We start from the raw sequence: 17,739 nt of genomic DNA on the forward strand, positions 1-17,739 counted from the left end.
TCTAAGAAATCTTTTTAGCATAATCGAATCATTTATTCATAAATATTTGATGATTTATACTAGAATTCAAATTCACTTTTGGAGGGCAACTCAACATTCCTAAGAAAGATCAACAGTTCTGTTATAATCATATCAATCCTGTGTTCATCTGACCTGAACTCCCTCATTTCCACTCATTCATACAAGAAAATATCTTTCTTTATTCATCTTTTCTTTCTTTCCAAGTCTAAGGAAGAAGTGGCATTTGCTGCTGCCATGGCTTATCACTAACATTAGTGCCCCTTCTATTTCTTTTAGGATTCTGTTCCACTAATATCCCAGGCCCATCCATCTTCCATCTCTTCCCTCTAGGCTAATCCGTCCCTTTTGCTTTCAGACATACTCAAGCCCCCTTACAGCCTCAAAAAAAAATTTCCCTTGACCCTACTATCTCCTTCAAGATATCCCTCCAATAGTAAATGAGGGAACTGGACTAGAGAACCTCTAAGATCCATTATATCTCTCAATTCTGTATCTCATTCTAACATTAAGTTTCGAAGAAAAATAGGTCATCCATGGAAAGAGGAAAAGGACCCAAATATACAAAAATATTTAGAGTAGCTCTTTTTGAAACGGCAAAGAACTGGTAACAGACATTTATCAATTAGGGAATGGCTGGACAAATTACAGTTTATGAAAGTGATGGAATATTACTGTGACGTAAAAAATGATAAAACAGATGTTTCCAGAGAAACCTAGAAGAGTTGTATGAACTAATGCAGACTGAAGTGAGCAGGTTCAGAAGAAGCTGTAAAATAACAGTGTAAAGACAAACAACTTTGAAAGACTTGAGAACTTTGATCAATACAATCACCAACTAGAGTCCAGAAGACCAATGATGAAAAGTATTACCCACTCCTGAGAGAAAGGTACAAAATGAGAGCTACTTTTTTGGACTTGACCAATTGTTTTGCTTGGCTATGCAAAACAAGGATTTTGGTTTTGGTTTGCTGTTAGCAGTGTTGATTTTAGTTTTCTGTTTGTTTGTCAAAAAGGTGGGGGAGAGAGGCAGCTAGGTGGCGCAGTGGATAGAGCACTGACTCTGAAGTCAGGAGTACCTGAGTTCAAATCCGGCCTCAGACGCATAACATTTTTTTTTCAAGGTACTTTTTTTCTTTTTTTTAAAATTAATTTATTTTGATTTATCAACAATCACTTCCATATGCTTTTGAGTTGAAAATTTTTCTCCCCCTTCCTCCCCCCCACCCTCCCCAAGACAGCGCACAATCTGATATAGGCTTTACATTTACATACCCATTAAATATATTTTCACATTAGTGAAGCTGTTAAGTAAAAATTAAAACCAACAGGAGGAACCATCATAAAGATGAAACAAAACTCAACAGAAGGTAAAAATAAGCGATAGCGATTTGACTTCCACAGTTCTTTCTTTCCACAGCATTTTCCATCCCGAGGCCTCTGGAGATGCCTCAGACGCATAACTTAATAGCTGTGTGACCTTGGGCAAGTCGCTTAACCCCATTGCCTAGCCAGAAAAAAAAAAGGTGGGGGAGGTAGCAGGGGAAGAAAATAGATTTTTGTTCCTCAAAAAAAAAATTTAAATAAAAAAAATATCTTGTCCTTCCTATCTCAAAATCACAATTTCTCAATACTTAGATGCATCCATGCGGGCACTCCATTCAAGTATTCAATCATACACAGACTGCAACCCATCTATTCTTTCCTAAATTATTTAAATATTGTCCATACTCTCCCATAAAACCTTCACAAGTATACACCATCATATTACCTGCAAAAAAGTTATTCCTTCATTTTATTTTTCTTGTATTATATAGCAAGCAATTCTAGCACTGTCACCCTGAAGAGTAAATGAAAAAACTGAACCAATAATCTTACCAAATCTACAAGACAGAAAATAAAGCCACAAAATCACCAGCATTTTTATATAATACCAAGAACACCTAGCAGGAAGAGATAGAAAGAGAAATTCCACTTAAAATCACTACAGAATATACAAAATAATTGGAATTCTACCTACCAAAAAACACATGAGAAGTATATGAAAGCAACTACAAACCACTATTTACAATAAAAGCCAGATCTAAATAACTAGAAAAATATAATTGCTCATAGATAGAAACAGCTAATAAAGGCAACAATACTACTTAAATTCATTTACTTATTCAATGCCATACCAATCAAACTACCAAAAGACTACTTTATAGACCATGAAAAAATAATAAAATTTCTACATATTTTTCAAAAGGTCAAGGATCTCAAGAGAAATAAAGAAAAGAAATGGGAATGAAGGGGGCCTACCAGTGCCAGATCTCAAATTATATTATAAAGTAGTAATTGTTAAAAAAAAAAAAATTTGGTACTGATTAAAAAATAGATTGATCAGTGGAACAGATTAGGCACACAACATACAGAAGCAAAGGACTTACTATTTTGACAGAAACTGCCACAAAAACTGGATAGCAGTATGGAAAAAATTAGATTTAGATCAATGTCTCACACCTTGTACAAAAGATAAGCTCCAAATGGGCACATGACCTAGATAGAAAAGGTCACATCACAAATAAATTAGAGAAATACAGAAAAAATTACCTTATCAGGTCAATGGATAGGAGAAAAGTTTATAAACAAACAAGGAATAGAGAAAATCACATAAGAAAAATGTATAATACTGATTACGTAAAATTTAAAAGGTTTTGCACAAATCAAATAAAGCTAAGACTAAAGCGGAAACACAAGTATGAAAAAAATCTTTGCAGCAAGTTTCTCTGATAAAGGTCTCATTTGCAAGATATAAGAAATGATATAAGAATATAAGAAAGATATATACTCAAATTTATTAGAAAAAGATCCATTCATCAACTGATAAATGGTCTAAGGATATGAACAGACAGTTTTCAAAGGAAGAAACCCAGGCTATTTATAGCATATAAAAATACTTCTACTCACTAATTAGAAAAATGAAAATTAAAGTAATTCTGAGATTCCATTTCATACACATCAGAGTGGCTAAGATGATGAAAAAGGAAAGTGACAAATACTTTTGTAACTATGGGAAAGTAGGCACAATAATGCATTATGTGGTCCTGTGAACAGAAAAAAATCATTCTGAAAAGCAAAAGGGAATTATAGACAGTACCTGCCCTTTTACCCTGCTATACCACTGCTAGGCATTTAGCCAAAAGATAATAAAGAGAAAAAGGTCCTCTGTGTGCAAAAATATTTACAGCAGCTCTTTTTGTGGTGGCAAAAAACTGGAAACTAAGAGAATGTCCAACAATTGAGGAATGACTGAATAAGTTGTGGCATGTGAATATGATGTAGTACCATGATTTCAAAAATACATGCAAAAAACATATATAAAGTGATACAAAGCAAAGCAGAATCACAAGAACCATTTATTTAACAACAATACTGAATGTTCCAAAAATCTTTTTTTTCCTTCAAAATTCTTAATACTATCTTAAGCTGTTAAAGCTTAGAACTTCACTAAAATTTTTGGGATACCTTGTATTATAAAATAAATAATTTGGGGGACTTAATCTCAGAATTCCAAAGGGCTGATGATGAAACATACTATCCATTAGAGAAATATAACAGAATTATGTGTGTGTGTGTGTGTATATATATTTACACACATAAATATGCATGTATGTATACATACATGTGTGTTTTTGTACACAGTCACTGAGGAAATTTATTTTGCTTAACTATGTATATTTTTGAAGAAATTTTTTTCCTTTTTTTTTGGTAATGAGGCAGGAAAGAAAATAGATTTCTGCCAATTAAAAAAAAATAAAGAGGTAGGGAGGTACTACAGAACTGAAATGTTGCATGAACTTTCAGATGAAGTTACTTTATTAGTAGTTTTACTTAACTTTAACTTTGTTACAAGAGCTCTCTCATTAAGCAGGAGTAATCTGTAAATATGTGCAATGTAAAAATAAAATGTATCAATAAAACTTTTTATAAAATCATTTCCAAAAGGTCTATACAGAATGCTAGAGGTCTTCTCTAGCTCTGTTCACAATAACACATGAGTACCAATGGAGCATAGAGATAATATGTCTGCTATCCCTCAATCTGGCTACATGATCTTGTTGTTGAGTCGTTTCAGTTGAGTCTGACTCTTTGTGACCCCATTTCAGGTTTTCTTGGCAGATACTGGAGTGGTCTGCCATTTCCTTGTTCACCTCATTTTACAGATGAGGAAACTGAGGTAAAGTGACTTGCCCAGGGTCACAGAGCTATTAAGTGTTTGAGGTCACATTTGAACTCAGGTGTTCCTGACTCCAGGCCCAGGACTCTATCAACCTAGCCGTCCTGGCTACATGATCAGCCCGCCTTCTAATGGTCTTATATTCCCATCATTCTACTGAACTTTCTCTCTCCCAGCGTCACCAGTGATCTCTTAATTAACAAAACCAACAACCTTTTTTTAGTCCTCATTTTCTTTGACTTTTTTATACTAACTGACACAGTTGATTATTCTCTCCTATTTTCTTTTATTACTCAATATTGATTTTTCCTTCAAACTGTCTGCCTGCTCCAATTCTCCTTGACTATTCATCTTCCTTTTCTAAGCCTAAGAGGGGAGGCTTCAGTATTCTGTCCTTTTCTTTGCTACCATCTTTAACTTAATGGCCTCATTCACTCCCACGGCTTCAATGATCACCTTCATGCAGATGACTCTCAAGTACATGTATACATAGATACTAATATATACATACACACATGTGTATATGTATGGGTACAGATATGCATGTAACACACATAATCTCATCATCCATAAAACTTCTGAACAACAGTAACACATTTCCATATGGCTCCTGGACACCTACATCTAAATGTTTAACACCATCTCAAACCCACCATGTCCAAAACTGATCACATTATCTTCTCCCCTCCTCTCAACTTCCGAATTCCTATTGATAGCACCACCATCCTCACCCCATCCCCAGTCAAACAAACCTGATTTTTCAATTTTCCTTTTCCTTCACTTTCTACATCTAATCCAGAGGTTCCCAAAGTGGGCAATATCACCCCTAGAGTGGCCCTAGAATGATCCAGGGGAGCAGTAGTAGCCTCAAGTACAATTGGGGGAGCATTGAATAAAAATAAAGAGGTGGTAGAAGCATAAAGAAATAGAAGATATGAAAAATTTTGAAAAACCATTCATACGTGCTTTATCTGTTGTGCAACAGAATTAAAATCATGGTGATTACATTATTTTCCAAATAAACACACAAAATGCAAGTTATAACTGATCAGAGGTCAAGTCTGCTGACAGGTCTTAACAATCAAGTGTTGGCAGGTGAGCTTGTCATACAGTCTTAGAAAGTCCAGCATGCATTGGCAGGAATACGTACATGTAATGACTTGTTTATAATACGATACTATATAGTCACATGATGTAATATTGCATCATCAAAATTTCAATGCAGGAAAAAATCCTCATTTTACAATAAATTATTACATTTAAGATGCATTATTTAAAATTTTTACATTTTTTTTGAAGCGATGTATTTTTTTTAAAAGGGTTAAAGATCTCCAGGGGGGTGCTAAGTAATTTTTTTTTTAAAGAGGGCAGTAGGCCAAATAAATTTGGGAACCTCAATCTAATCACTCTCCAAGTCTTATCCATTTAATGTTCTTTCTCCTTCCCTCCCTCAAATATCTGTCTTCTCTTCTCACTCAAACTGATGCCACTCAAACTGACATTTTTGGCCTGAACTACTATAATAAAGAAATAACCATAGAGCCCTATACTTGAGTTTAGAAACAAGAAAGAGATTATGAAAAAAAAAGGTTTACAGCTTTTGGTAGATGGCAAGTTTGACACAAGTCAAGTGTGATACAGTGTGATACTTACGTGCGATAAAGGAGTGAAAAAAGCTAACACAACGTTAGGACTGAGACTTAGTGGCTAGAATGAATCCTGTATGCTGTCCTAGTCATTCCAGATCTGACGTATATTCAATTCAATGAATATTGTAAGGGCACAGAGAAGCTACAGCATGTCAAAGTGGAATTAACATTGGTTAACTGCATTTTGGTAAGGGGGAATAGAACCATGTCATACAAGTTTCACTTAAAGGAAACTAGGGATGTTTAGTATAAGGAAGATTTGAATGGGACACAAAGCTGTCTTCAATTTCTGAAAAGCAGTCTAAGGCATTCTGCTAGTTACTGAAGATGAAAAACAACAGTCACTATCTTCAAAGATCTTATAATCTATTAGTAAGTATAAGACACATACAGAAGAGAAGTATACAATGTCAAATGTAGTAAGGACAAAGAAGAAACAAGGTGCTTAAAGAAAATATGAAAGGTGGGACTTTTGCTTGGCCCACAAGTACAAGCAGAAGCAAGGAGCAGAAGTTTTAGAAAAGCTCAAAGTAAAGAAAAACTTCTCAATTAAAGCTGCCTGAAAGTGAAAAGCCTTTAAATGTAGTGCATTATGACATAATGGAGGTTTCCAGAAACAGGTGTGGGACAATTTATCATGTGGCAGAGGGGTTCCCTATTTAGGGACAGCTTGGACTGGAAGACCTACATGGTCCCTTCCAACTCACATTCCATGAATATCCTGATTTCTTTGCCTTTAGTCTCTGTACTTTCCAATCCCTTCTTTTATGAAACTGCTAAAAAATCTCATAGGTCTGACCATGTCACTTCCCTGCTCAAAACCTCAAATGACTACACACTGCCTCAAGTGTAATATATGGTCGCCTTTGCTTGGCATGTAGCACAGAGGATACAGTGCTAAGCCAAGAGTCAGGAAGACAATCTCCCTGAGTTCAAATCTGGCTTCAGATACTTATTAGCTGTGTTACCCTGGGCAAGTCACTTAACTCTGTTTACCTCAGTTTCCTCATCTATAAAATGAGTTGGAGAAGGTAAAGGCAAACCATTCCAGTATCTTGGCTAAGAAAACCCCAAATGAGGTCATGAAGAATAGGACATGACTAAAAATTCCAGTGAACTAGTCTGGCATTTAAAGCCCTTTATTGTGTGATTCCAATTTAGCTTTCCATACTGACTCCACTAGGTACTATCTGATATCTAAGCAGGCTTTCCCCAAAGACTAGAATCCATTTCTACAGAATCTCTACCTGCTGAAATTCTTTTCCTTTCAGTGTCAGTTCAGGTACTAACTCCTCCATGAAGTTTTCTCCAATCTTCCAAATTCAAAGGAATGTTTCCCTTTTCAATTTTTTTTTAACAATGGGTGGATCTCTGCCCTTGATCACATTCTACACATCATAGTTATTTTGTATATCATATCTGACACTCTCCTCAAATTGATTGTAAATTCCTTGAAACTCTAAAGTTGTTTTTCTTGTTTGTATCTACACAGCCCAGTACAGTCCTTTGAACACAGTATGTGTTTATTGAATGTTCACTGAAATTTGCTGGTCTGTACTTCTCTATAAGAATGAAAAATCAGAAAACTTTATTTTGTCACTTCTAAAAAATCCAGGCCCTAGGACTTAGGTTATATTATCTTCTCGACTCAATTTAAATTCATTTTATTAAATCCCTAAGTGCCAAATACTGTTCAATATGTAATGTAAGAAAGCTATTTGATGATGATAGAGCATACCATAGTAAATAAGGTGCTAGACTTGGAATCAGGAAGCCCTAGATTCAAATATTGCCTCCAACACTTAATTCCTCTCTGAACCATGAGTAATTCTTCTAAGTTTTCTGAAACTTAGTTTCCTTATCTGTAAAATGTAGATAACAAGTTTTAACCCTTTTACCTCTGGAGCTCCTGTCCTCAGGCTCCACTGTCCTGCAGGGGCAGACAATCTGAGGCCTCGAGGCCACGTGTGACCTTCTAGGTCTTTGGGTGTGGCCTTTTGACTGAGTCCAAGTTTTACAGAACAAGTCCTTTTACTGAGGGGATTTATTCTGTGAAGTTTGGATTTAGTCAGAGGGCCACATGTAGCCTCGAGGTTGCAGGTTCCCCACCCCTGCCATAGCCTTTTAGACAGTCCACAGCCAGGCTTCACTTCACTCCTAATTCCTTGGCCATCTTTTCAAGAGGTGCCTTGATTAGCACCCCCACCCTTCTAGTTCTAGAATCATGATCAAATCACCTCTTCCACTGCTCCTGGAAAGGATGTGTCAATCTATCCTGATATGGCCCCATTTACTTATCCAGATGAAATGGTATCACCATCCCCCTATATGTATTGTCTTATTATGCCATTAGAATATAAGAATTCTTATAAAACATAAGATTCTTGAGGACAGAGACTGTTTTTGCTTTTAAAACTAGTATAAAGATTAGTGTAAATAATAAATCCTATGAAGTGGGTTGTATTTTAATTTGTATTCTTTGAAGTTATAATCACATAAAAAGCAGCCCAATGGAAAAATACAATGCAATTTTAAATATATGCAACTACTTCAAGAAGTTCATTATTAGTACTAATCAAGACCTAGTTTGCATCTCTAGTGGTACCACAGTTATTTGGTACCTGGTACACACCTAATAGAAGCTTTCTTTTAATCATTCATTAACATTGATGAGAAAGTGTGTACGTAGTTTGGAAGTTGGTAATTATCTTCCATTTGCTTTTCATTCATTCACTGAGTTGCTATCATCAAATTAGATAGTATTTATTGGGCTTTGGAAATCTTAAAAGCATTATACAAATATGTTGTTACATTGTATACAATCTTTCTCAATAGACAGATTTTACAATTTTGCTGTCTTCAACATTCCCAAAACTGCTCATTACTCTCCATTTTCTGACTTGCCATTAGAGATGCTTGCTTCTCCCACCAGAACTCCAGGGACCTTTGCCCTAGGAGTAGGGATTCTTAACCTTTTTTGAGTCACAGACCACTTTGACCATCTGATGAAGCCTATGGGATCCCTTCTCAGAATAATGTTTTAAAATACATAGTATTACAAAGGAAATTAATTATATTGAAACACTTATAAAAAAAATTTTTTAAAGAGTTCACAGATCTCAAGTTGAGAGCCCCTACCCCTGGAACTTTGAAAGTCTCACCAACTATCCAGTTTGGAGACACCTCATACTATCTGTGGCTCTCCCTAAACTAGATCATGCTTTTTTATAGGACTACAGATTTAGAGTTGAAGAGATCTCCAAGGTTTTTGAGTACAGCCAGCTCATTTTTTCAACTTCTTGCAATGCAAACTATAATTAAACACAACTACTACTTCTGAAAAGGGTAGGTCAACAGTCATTGCTCTACTGAGTCACAGAACACCCTTATGACTTCCTAGACCAAAACACCCTTTTACACCACCACTCCCCTAAATGTGGTCTCCCCAGTATCCCAAGCACTTAGTAAATGCCCTTTCAGTCTTGGTCAATAAAGATTAAGTGCTACACAACTCTTTTAAAAAAGAAGACAGTCCTTGCCCTCAAGGAGTTTACAATCTAATGGGGGAAGATAATACACAAAGAGCAGAAAAACCAGAAAGGGAAGGGCAGCCAGCGGATACCCACCTCCAGAACAATAAGTTCATGGAATCAAAACCAAGCCGAGCAGCTGGTGGGAAATGAAGGACTCTGCCCATCAGTCCATGTTCTTACTAAGTGCTCACGATTATACATAACAGGAAAATGGCCAGTGAGAGCCCAGCTTTTAGGAGCATACACAGGGTGCTAAGTGTGATGCAATCCCTCCTGTGGAATTCAGAGCAGAAGCAGGTATTCCATGATTGTTTGGCATCAACTTGCCATGCAATGAAAGAAAGGCTTTTCAATTGGCTTCTGAGCTGGACTTGGGCATAAATACAAGACCCCATTAACTCAACTGTGATCAGCTTTCTGCTAGGTTATGTGCAAGTATGGAGACACAGCTTTCAGATAAAGAGAGCACAAGAATCCCATTACCCTCACCCAAATCAACATGAAATCATAAGCAGGTGGCCCTGCTGTTGCTTATGTAAGTAGTGTCTATTATTCCCTGTCATAAGTGAAGGAGGACTGATGCACCAGGCTATGACTTTGTGGGCTTCAAAAGGGTGAAAGAGGGAGCCACCAGGAGCCCAGTGACAGGAGTTTGTGGGAAGCTGGGCTCAGTGGAAAGCTCTAGAGTTGCCACCTCAACTCAAAAAAAGGAACTGGATCCCCAGTGTATGGCTACCATATCCCCTCAAGGCTCTAGGGTTACTCCTGGGGGGTCAGGGCTTGTCTTTTTAAATCTATAGCTCACAAGGCTTCCTACAATGATTACTAGTGAAATCAATTAGTCTGCTTTAACTAGCTTTTGTTGTTGCTGAGTCATTTCAGTCCTGTCCAATTCTTTGGGACCCCATTTGGGGTTTTCTTGGCAAAGATATTGGAGAGGTTTCCCATGTCCTTGTTCACCTCATTTTACAGATGAGGAAAGTGAGGCAGAGTTAAGTGACTTGCCCAAGGTCACACAGCTAATAAATGTCTGAGACTAGATTTGAACTCAGAGATTTGAGTCTTCCTCGCTTCAGGCCTGGCACTATATTCACTGCACTGCCAGCTACCCAACTAGCTTTTAGAAAGGGTAATTTTTACAGCATGAATAACTGGCAAAAATAAGCCCTTCAAAAAAATGACATACTTTCCCCCTAGTACCTAAAGTCCAAGAAAAAGTGGGCTGAAGTCTGGAGAATACATATGACCAAAGAGGTGACACAACTCCTGGGATTCTTTTGCTGGAGTCCTCAGAATAATATCCTTAGGCATGGGGAAGTTCTTCTGCTTCCATTCTTTCTTTGGCTCCCGATGCAGGCCTTAACACCAGCTATCCCAGGGACCTTATTAGGATACTGATGGGAAGTCCAAAATTCTTCAGCCCCTTTAAATATTATAAGGTCTTCCTCCAAACAAAGGACATGTGGGAGGGCGAAAGGGATTAGGACACTTTCCCTTCCTCCCCCGAAGCGATTCCTTCTCAGAAGTTTAGCTAGAACACTCCCAGCCACAGCCAGGCAATCAACTTTCTGATTCCAACTAGCCCAGTGGTTTTATAAAGGTCCTGGAGGGCAAAATCAAATCTTCCAATTAAGCTCAATAAACTTTCAGCACCTCAGTGGGTCCCTATCTAGTAAACAATCAAGACAGTGCTCACCTGTTAAATGATTTCACCTTGCCAGGGTAGAGTTAATACTCCAGGGAGGTCTCGGGCTTTTACCCACCCTTATAATGCCTTCTTCTATAAATAAAGACAGTAGTACCATTTGCTAAACTTTTCAATCAAGAGTGTGACTGGAAAGATGTGGTCTGCTTATAGAAAATCCTTGTTTCTACACTAGTGGCTAAAAAATGCTAAAATATGTAAAGGAAGGCCTCTAGTACACTAAGTAAATAAAGCTCTGTAGAAGATATATGTGAGAATATAGATAAGAAACATATAGGATTAGAAGGTACAGATGGATGGGTTGGTATTTGTCCCCAGATACCCATATATACAAAATCACAGATCCAGTAAGATCTTTTAGTATGTACATGTAAGATAACAATGAATATGAACAACATAAAACATTCCATTAATAATTAAGGTAAAAGATGCCTCCCTAAATCCTTATAATTTAGGTCCCAGGGAATGAATAAAAGAAAAAAAAACATTAAACACTTCTTATTTTCCAATCCTTGTAGATATAAATACAAAAGGAAAGACAGTCCCTGACCTCAAAGTGTCTACATTCTAATAAGAGGAGACAACAAATTTCTTATAAATGCTATTAAAATTTCTGTGCAGTCTTTTTCTAGAAATTTTTTTTAATGGTAATACTAGCTAAAATAGGAAAATGTCATGTGTCATTTTGGCGTAAGTATATTATTTTTTCTTTTAAAAATGTTTTATTTATATTTTTTCCATTTCTTAAATCGTTGTCATTTCCCACTTTTTTCTCCCTCCCAAATAAAGCCCTCTCCTATAATCAATAAAGTCTAGCAAAGCAAATCACGGCTTTGACCAGTTCTGAAAATCTATACCTTATTCCAAACTTCTAGTCAACCCTCTGTTGAGAAACTGGAGGAATGCCATTTTCAAAGTCATGATTCATTTCTGAATTGATCAGTTTTGAAGTTATTCAGACTTCCCCCCCCTTATATCATTGTGGTAATCATTTAATTGCAGCCTTGTTTCTGTCTATTTTGTTCTGAATTAATTCATACAAATCTTTCCAAATTTCTCTGAATTCTTATGGTCATTTCTTAAGGAATACCGACCCTGGAACTTCACTGAAACAGGGAAGACATGAATGATGAGACTCCCTCTACCAAAACAAATCAGCACTTCTGCTGCAATTTACAGTATAGTATTACAGAGATGGTATAGTCTTGGGAATTTAAGTGACTTGCCCAGGGTCAAATAGCCTGTATGTATCAGAAATGGGCCTTGAACCCAAGTTTTCCTTGTCCAAAGTTCAGAGGTATATTTTTAGAAAATGAAACAAAGAAATTTGGGGGAACTAGTTTTTTTTATGTTAATGTTTAGCTAATATCTATTTATAAGATGATTTCCCCCTATTTAGCCACCCAATTCAACATTCGTATAACTTTCTCTAAAACGAGATCGCTATTAGAAATGTAAATGTTTTACTTCTGCTTCAGTGAATTAAGAAGATCTAAGGAAGAAGTAAGTAGAATAAAAATTCCACTTACAACTAATTAATGAGGACATTTTTGTTGTTGTTGTTGGTTTTGATAAGATCATGCAATAAACAAGAAAGATCAACCAGTAATGTAACAACTGAATAATACCAGTAAGAAAGGATAATAAATTTAAAGCTAGAAGAGACCTCCTCAAAGACCATCTACACTAGGTGTTATTAATCTCATGTACTTAAATTTTCAATATTTTGACAACTGTATTTCAATATAATTAACTTCCATTTTAATCCTGTGTATTTTATTTTATGAAATTAAAAACATTATTGTGAGAAGAGGTCCATAGGCTTCACCAGACTACCAAAGAGTAGTTTGACGCAAACTCTACATGACGCAAAAAAGGTTAAGAACAACTGATCTAGAGTATGGTTTAGGAGCTCTGTTGGGGGTCCATGAGGTCAAAACTGTTTTCATAATACTATTAAGATGCTTTAATTTCTAATAGGGTAAATATCAATAGATATATCCCATGTAAACAAAAGTCTCTGGGAGCAGTCCTTCATAATTTTTAAAATTATAAAGTGGTCTTTAGAACAAAAAGTTTGAGAACCACTGATCTAGCCTAACACTTCCATTTTGCAGATGAGGTTAACTGAGGTCAAAATTTGAACCCAGATCCTCTGATTCCAAATCACTTCCACTTTCTACTGTACCACAATGAACCTCATTATCTTCTATATTAAAATATTTGAAATGAATAGTAAGAAGGGTAAGATAATCAGAACATTATCCATTCCTTTAAGCCTACTCTAAGTTTACTAAAATAATGTGGGTCTCCAAACATTGTAGCAAAGATGCAATAAATTACAGTTCAAAAGGTACTCATTTTCTATCAAAGATCAATATTTCTGTAAAAAGGACACAAGCTGTACAGAGTAGCCAGTCAATATAAGCAAGAAAAATTAACAGCTAATTAAGATGAAAAACCAAGTAATTGAACTAAATCACAGATAAATATATTACGACCCTGATAGTGATCTAAAAAACCTACCATCTAATATAGTCAAAGGAAAATTGTAAGCATCAAACAACTAGTAACAACTCCACCTGAACTGTACCAGATATGACAAATAATAATTTTTAACCCTCAGTTTTATTTCATAATTTCAGGACTATTTTCCCTGAATAAGGAACCGTCTTCAAAAACTATTCCAGAGCAACTTCAAGAAATATCACCTTCAAGTTATATAATCAAAGGTTTAATTTAAAATCATCCCAAAAAGTTTCACATGTCCATAATTACAGTCTCCTCGTCAGTGTGTTATAACTTAATAAGGGGATCTATGATGTCCAACATTCTACAATAGATCATTTCCAATTCAAAACAAAGTTTAAAGTAGTAATAAAAGCAGGAATCAATAATAAATCTTCAAGCATTAAACTAACTATGGAGAACAACCTATGTACTTAAGTTAAAGCATAAATTGTTTTCTTTAATGTAGCTAGAGAATTCTGAACAAAAATGTGGATCATTAATTGTGGTTAAAGAGGTTATCAACCACCCATTTCAAATGCTAGTAATCTTTGGTCAACAACAGTGCTAATTTACTGAAAATATTTCAGATGTCTGCTGCTTCTTTCAAGAGTTAACAATAGCCAGAAGTATGCCTACTATAAGATTTAGAGGACCAATCTTGAGGCCAATAATGCCAAATTAAATCATTACCTGAAATAACAACGAATAAAAATGTCTTCCAAATAACCTGTTAAAGACAATAGGTAATTTCTTAAAAATCACTTAAGCTATTTATTAATCTTGGTATAGATATTTCAAAATCTACTTAATTTTTTAACCTATCAAAATACTTTAACCTTGAACCAAAAGCATATACAGTTTAAAGTTATTTTGTCCATCTGACCTTCCATCTAATCAGTCTAGAGAGTATATTCACTTGTTAAAAGATACAGAGACTAGGGGGAAAAAAAGGTTGAACACTGTAACAACTAGCTAAAAAGCATCAGTAAATATAGCAGCTTTTCAAGTAGTAATGTAGGCATCAAGTAAAAGACATTTATGGAAATAAAGATATACAAGAGTCACACTCACTGATGTGTTGGTATGTATATATTCCATATATATTGCTATGTTCCATATATATATGGAAATAAATGGTATATAGATGCCTGGTAGTTAATTTTAAAAGTCTCACAAGGGCCAGAGACATGTATGACTATATCATACATGTAGAAATACAAATAGGAAAGAGAATTTAAAAAAAAATACTGTGTGCATGCTGTAGAATGTTCTTTCACAAGCCTCTACTGACCATCAGTAAATATATATTCCTCAAAGAACTGTGACTGTCTTAGGGATAGAGTCTAATATTTTGCCTACACTTCATTCTTTCTTGGAGAAATTTATTTCAATTGAAGTAAAAGGCATAATCTTTCAAAATTTGGACGTTATTGTAATTCAATGCAATTCAGCAAACAATTTATAAAGCACCTACTATGTGCTGCAAGTACCGTCTTAGATAATGGTGATACATAGATCTAATTTTTTTAAAAAAGGCCCTTCTCACAAAGTAGATTCTATTTAAGGAATACAAAATCTACATTTCAATAAACCAAGTAAGACATGTCTTCCAATATCCAGCATATGCTCAATGTTGTGCTTGTACAATAACAAGGTTATTTCTCCCCTCCACTTACTCTACAATACAGACTCTGACCTCTTGGCTGTTCCTAAATAAGACACCCCATCTTCAGACTCAGTGCCTTTTCAATAGTTGTCCATCATGCCTGGAATTCTATTGGTCTTCATTTTCTCCTGGCCTCCTTCAAGTCTCAACTAAAAACCCCGCTTTCTATAGAAAGCCTTTTCCTGGTCCTCCTCAATTTAAGTGCATAGCTCTGAGATTTCCTTCAAATTTATCCAGTTTCTATCTGGTCTGTACACAGTTGTTTGCAAGGTGTCTCTCCCGATTAGACTGTGAATTTCCTGATATCAGGGGCTGTTTTTGCCTTTCTTGGTACCCCCACCACTTAGCACAGTGCCTGGTACTTAATCTGACTCCGTGTTTTGGGTATGCCAGAGGCACACATGAATGCTAAATTTGAAAGGAGGGGGGCGGCAGTAATTTAATACAGCCTTCGGACAATGTAAATTTCCAGAGGGCAGAAGCCTAACCCAGCAAAGCCCACTTTGTGGGTCCTCAAACTGAGGCGAATGAGTGACTGGGCAAGTCTCGTGCACAGATAGACATCTTGTGGGTACCTCTGCTGTGTTAGGGGGAGGAAATGGGGTGCAGCCCCCAGGTGCCGTGCATTTCCTTGGAGCCTGGATGCAGAGGAGGATGAGGAGCGCCCCATCTTCTTGGGGCGCTCGAGGGAACAAAGTGAAAACGTTGCCTGCCGCGGGGCTCATTAAGAAGATGACCTCGGGGCACCCCCCCACACACACACATGTGTATGTTACACACATGCACACAGATGCGCGTTTTATTTATACCCCACACCCTCTCCTTCCTCCTCCCCCTCCCTCCCTCCGGAGGAAATGGGGCCAAGGAAGGGGCGGCCAAGGCCGCCGGCCGGGGGAGGCCTGGGGCCTGGGGCCTGGGCCCGGGCGGTTTCAAGGGCCCCCTCCCAGAACCTCGCCGCCGCCGCCGCCGCCGCCGCGGCCGCCGCCGCCGCCGCCCGGGAAGGCCGGCTCGGCTGCGCCGCAGGGCCAGGCCCTCGGCAGGGTTACCTGTCTGGAAAGGCCGGGCGAGGGGCGGGGAGCCGGGAAGGCCGGGCCGGGCCAGGCCGGGGCCGGGCTGTCAGCTCGGCCCCCTCGTCACGGCGCTGCCGTGACTGCGCTGCCCCGGAGGCCCGGGCCCGCGAGCAAGGGGGTGGGGAGGGGGCCCCCCGGGGCAGGGGGGATCTGGTGCCAGGGGAGGGGGCAGGCGGCCGGCGGCCCGCCGGGGTCGGGGCGCCCCCCGCGCGCCCGCCACTCACCAGGCCTCCCGCGCGGGCACAGGGACTAGATGCGGGTCTCCACGGTCCGAGGATGCCCCCGGCGCGGAGAGGGGGAGGGGAAGGGGGAAGGGAGAAGGGGAGGACCCGCCGCGGGCTGGGTCGGCTGGTCGCTGTCCTCGTCCTCCTCCTCCTCCTCCTCTCTTACCCCCCCACCCCCGTCGTCTCTCCCGACTCCGACCTCCCTCCCGGCTCTCCAGGCGATGGTAGAATCCGAGGTACGGCGAGCGAGGAGGGAGCAACTTAGTGCGATTGCAAAAGGCCGCCCTAAGTAAATAAATAAATAAATAACGAGAAACTGAGGTGTGAGACGGCTGTCCCGACCGAGGGAGCCGGAGGGAGCGAGGCGTCCCTAGCGGGCCTAGACCGGAAAGGGGGCGGGGGGGTGTCTCCCGCTGCCCTCCTCCCACTCCCCAGCCCCCGGGCCCCCCACACGCTCTACAAGCCCATGACTCAGGGCTTTAGGGTTCCGGAAGTTAGAGACGCCCTATTAAGACCCCAAGTCAGCGATCCCACATGGGTGGGGGGGACCTTGCATCTCCTGCACCGTACCCCGCCCCCCTCACACACACACACGCACTGAAACTCACCAACTCCCAAAACCTGCAAAGGTCCCTCTCTCTCACCTCCAAAAACACCTGCAGCGTGGACTCCCCATCCTCACTGCCCCAGAACGGGGGCAAACACAGTTCGCAGAACTTGGGGTGATTTGGTACCCACCGTGAAAGGGGAAGGAATAAACATTTATTAAGCGCCTCCTCTCTGCCAGCCATTAAGCGCTTTCCAAATATTATCTTAAAGAAGACATCGAAGCATGGCTACCTTTATTTTTAGAATCAGTTCTGGAATCTTAGATCAGATCTGGACGGATGGTTTCTTAGAAATCATCTAATCCAAGCCTCCCTTTTTACAGATGAAAGACTGAGGCCCACGGCAGGGGAAATGACTTGGCAAAATGGGTACAGTTTTGAAACACAGGTACTCTTGACTTCAAGTCCAGCCCTCTTTTCATGAGTACGTCTCGTCATTGTTTCTACCTGCTGGGAGTGTATATGCCTTCTAAGGGAACAACTATTTCTTTAAGTTTTTAAAATAAATTAAAAAGCAATCTTCACAAACTTTATAT

At 38.7% G+C, this 17,739-nt stretch overlaps 1 protein-coding gene across 3 annotated transcripts in view; it reads right to left on the reverse strand.

Annotated features, from left to right (window-relative positions):
• CUL2 (cullin 2) overlaps positions 1 to 17,531 on the reverse strand; it is a 109,920-nt gene extending 92,389 nt beyond the window's left edge. The window contains exon 1 of one of the 3 annotated variants that reach the window (XM_078152296.1): positions 17,436 to 17,531. The gene's annotated coding sequence lies outside the window, so the exon portion shown is untranslated. Of the gene's footprint in view, positions 1 to 16,595; positions 16,897 to 17,239; positions 17,382 to 17,435 lie in introns of those variants that run through there. The other 2 variants (XM_020990430.2, XM_020990429.2) reach the window with 2 other exon arrangements.
• Between the last annotated feature and the right edge of the window lie 208 nt (positions 17,532 to 17,739).

This window comes from Phascolarctos cinereus, unplaced genomic scaffold (genome assembly GCF_003287225.1).
Source record: "Phascolarctos cinereus isolate Bilbo 61053 unplaced genomic scaffold, phaCin_HiC Scaffold_1;HRSCAF=81, whole genome shotgun sequence".
In the NCBI taxonomy this organism is placed as follows: domain Eukaryota; kingdom Metazoa; phylum Chordata; class Mammalia; order Diprotodontia; family Phascolarctidae; genus Phascolarctos; species Phascolarctos cinereus.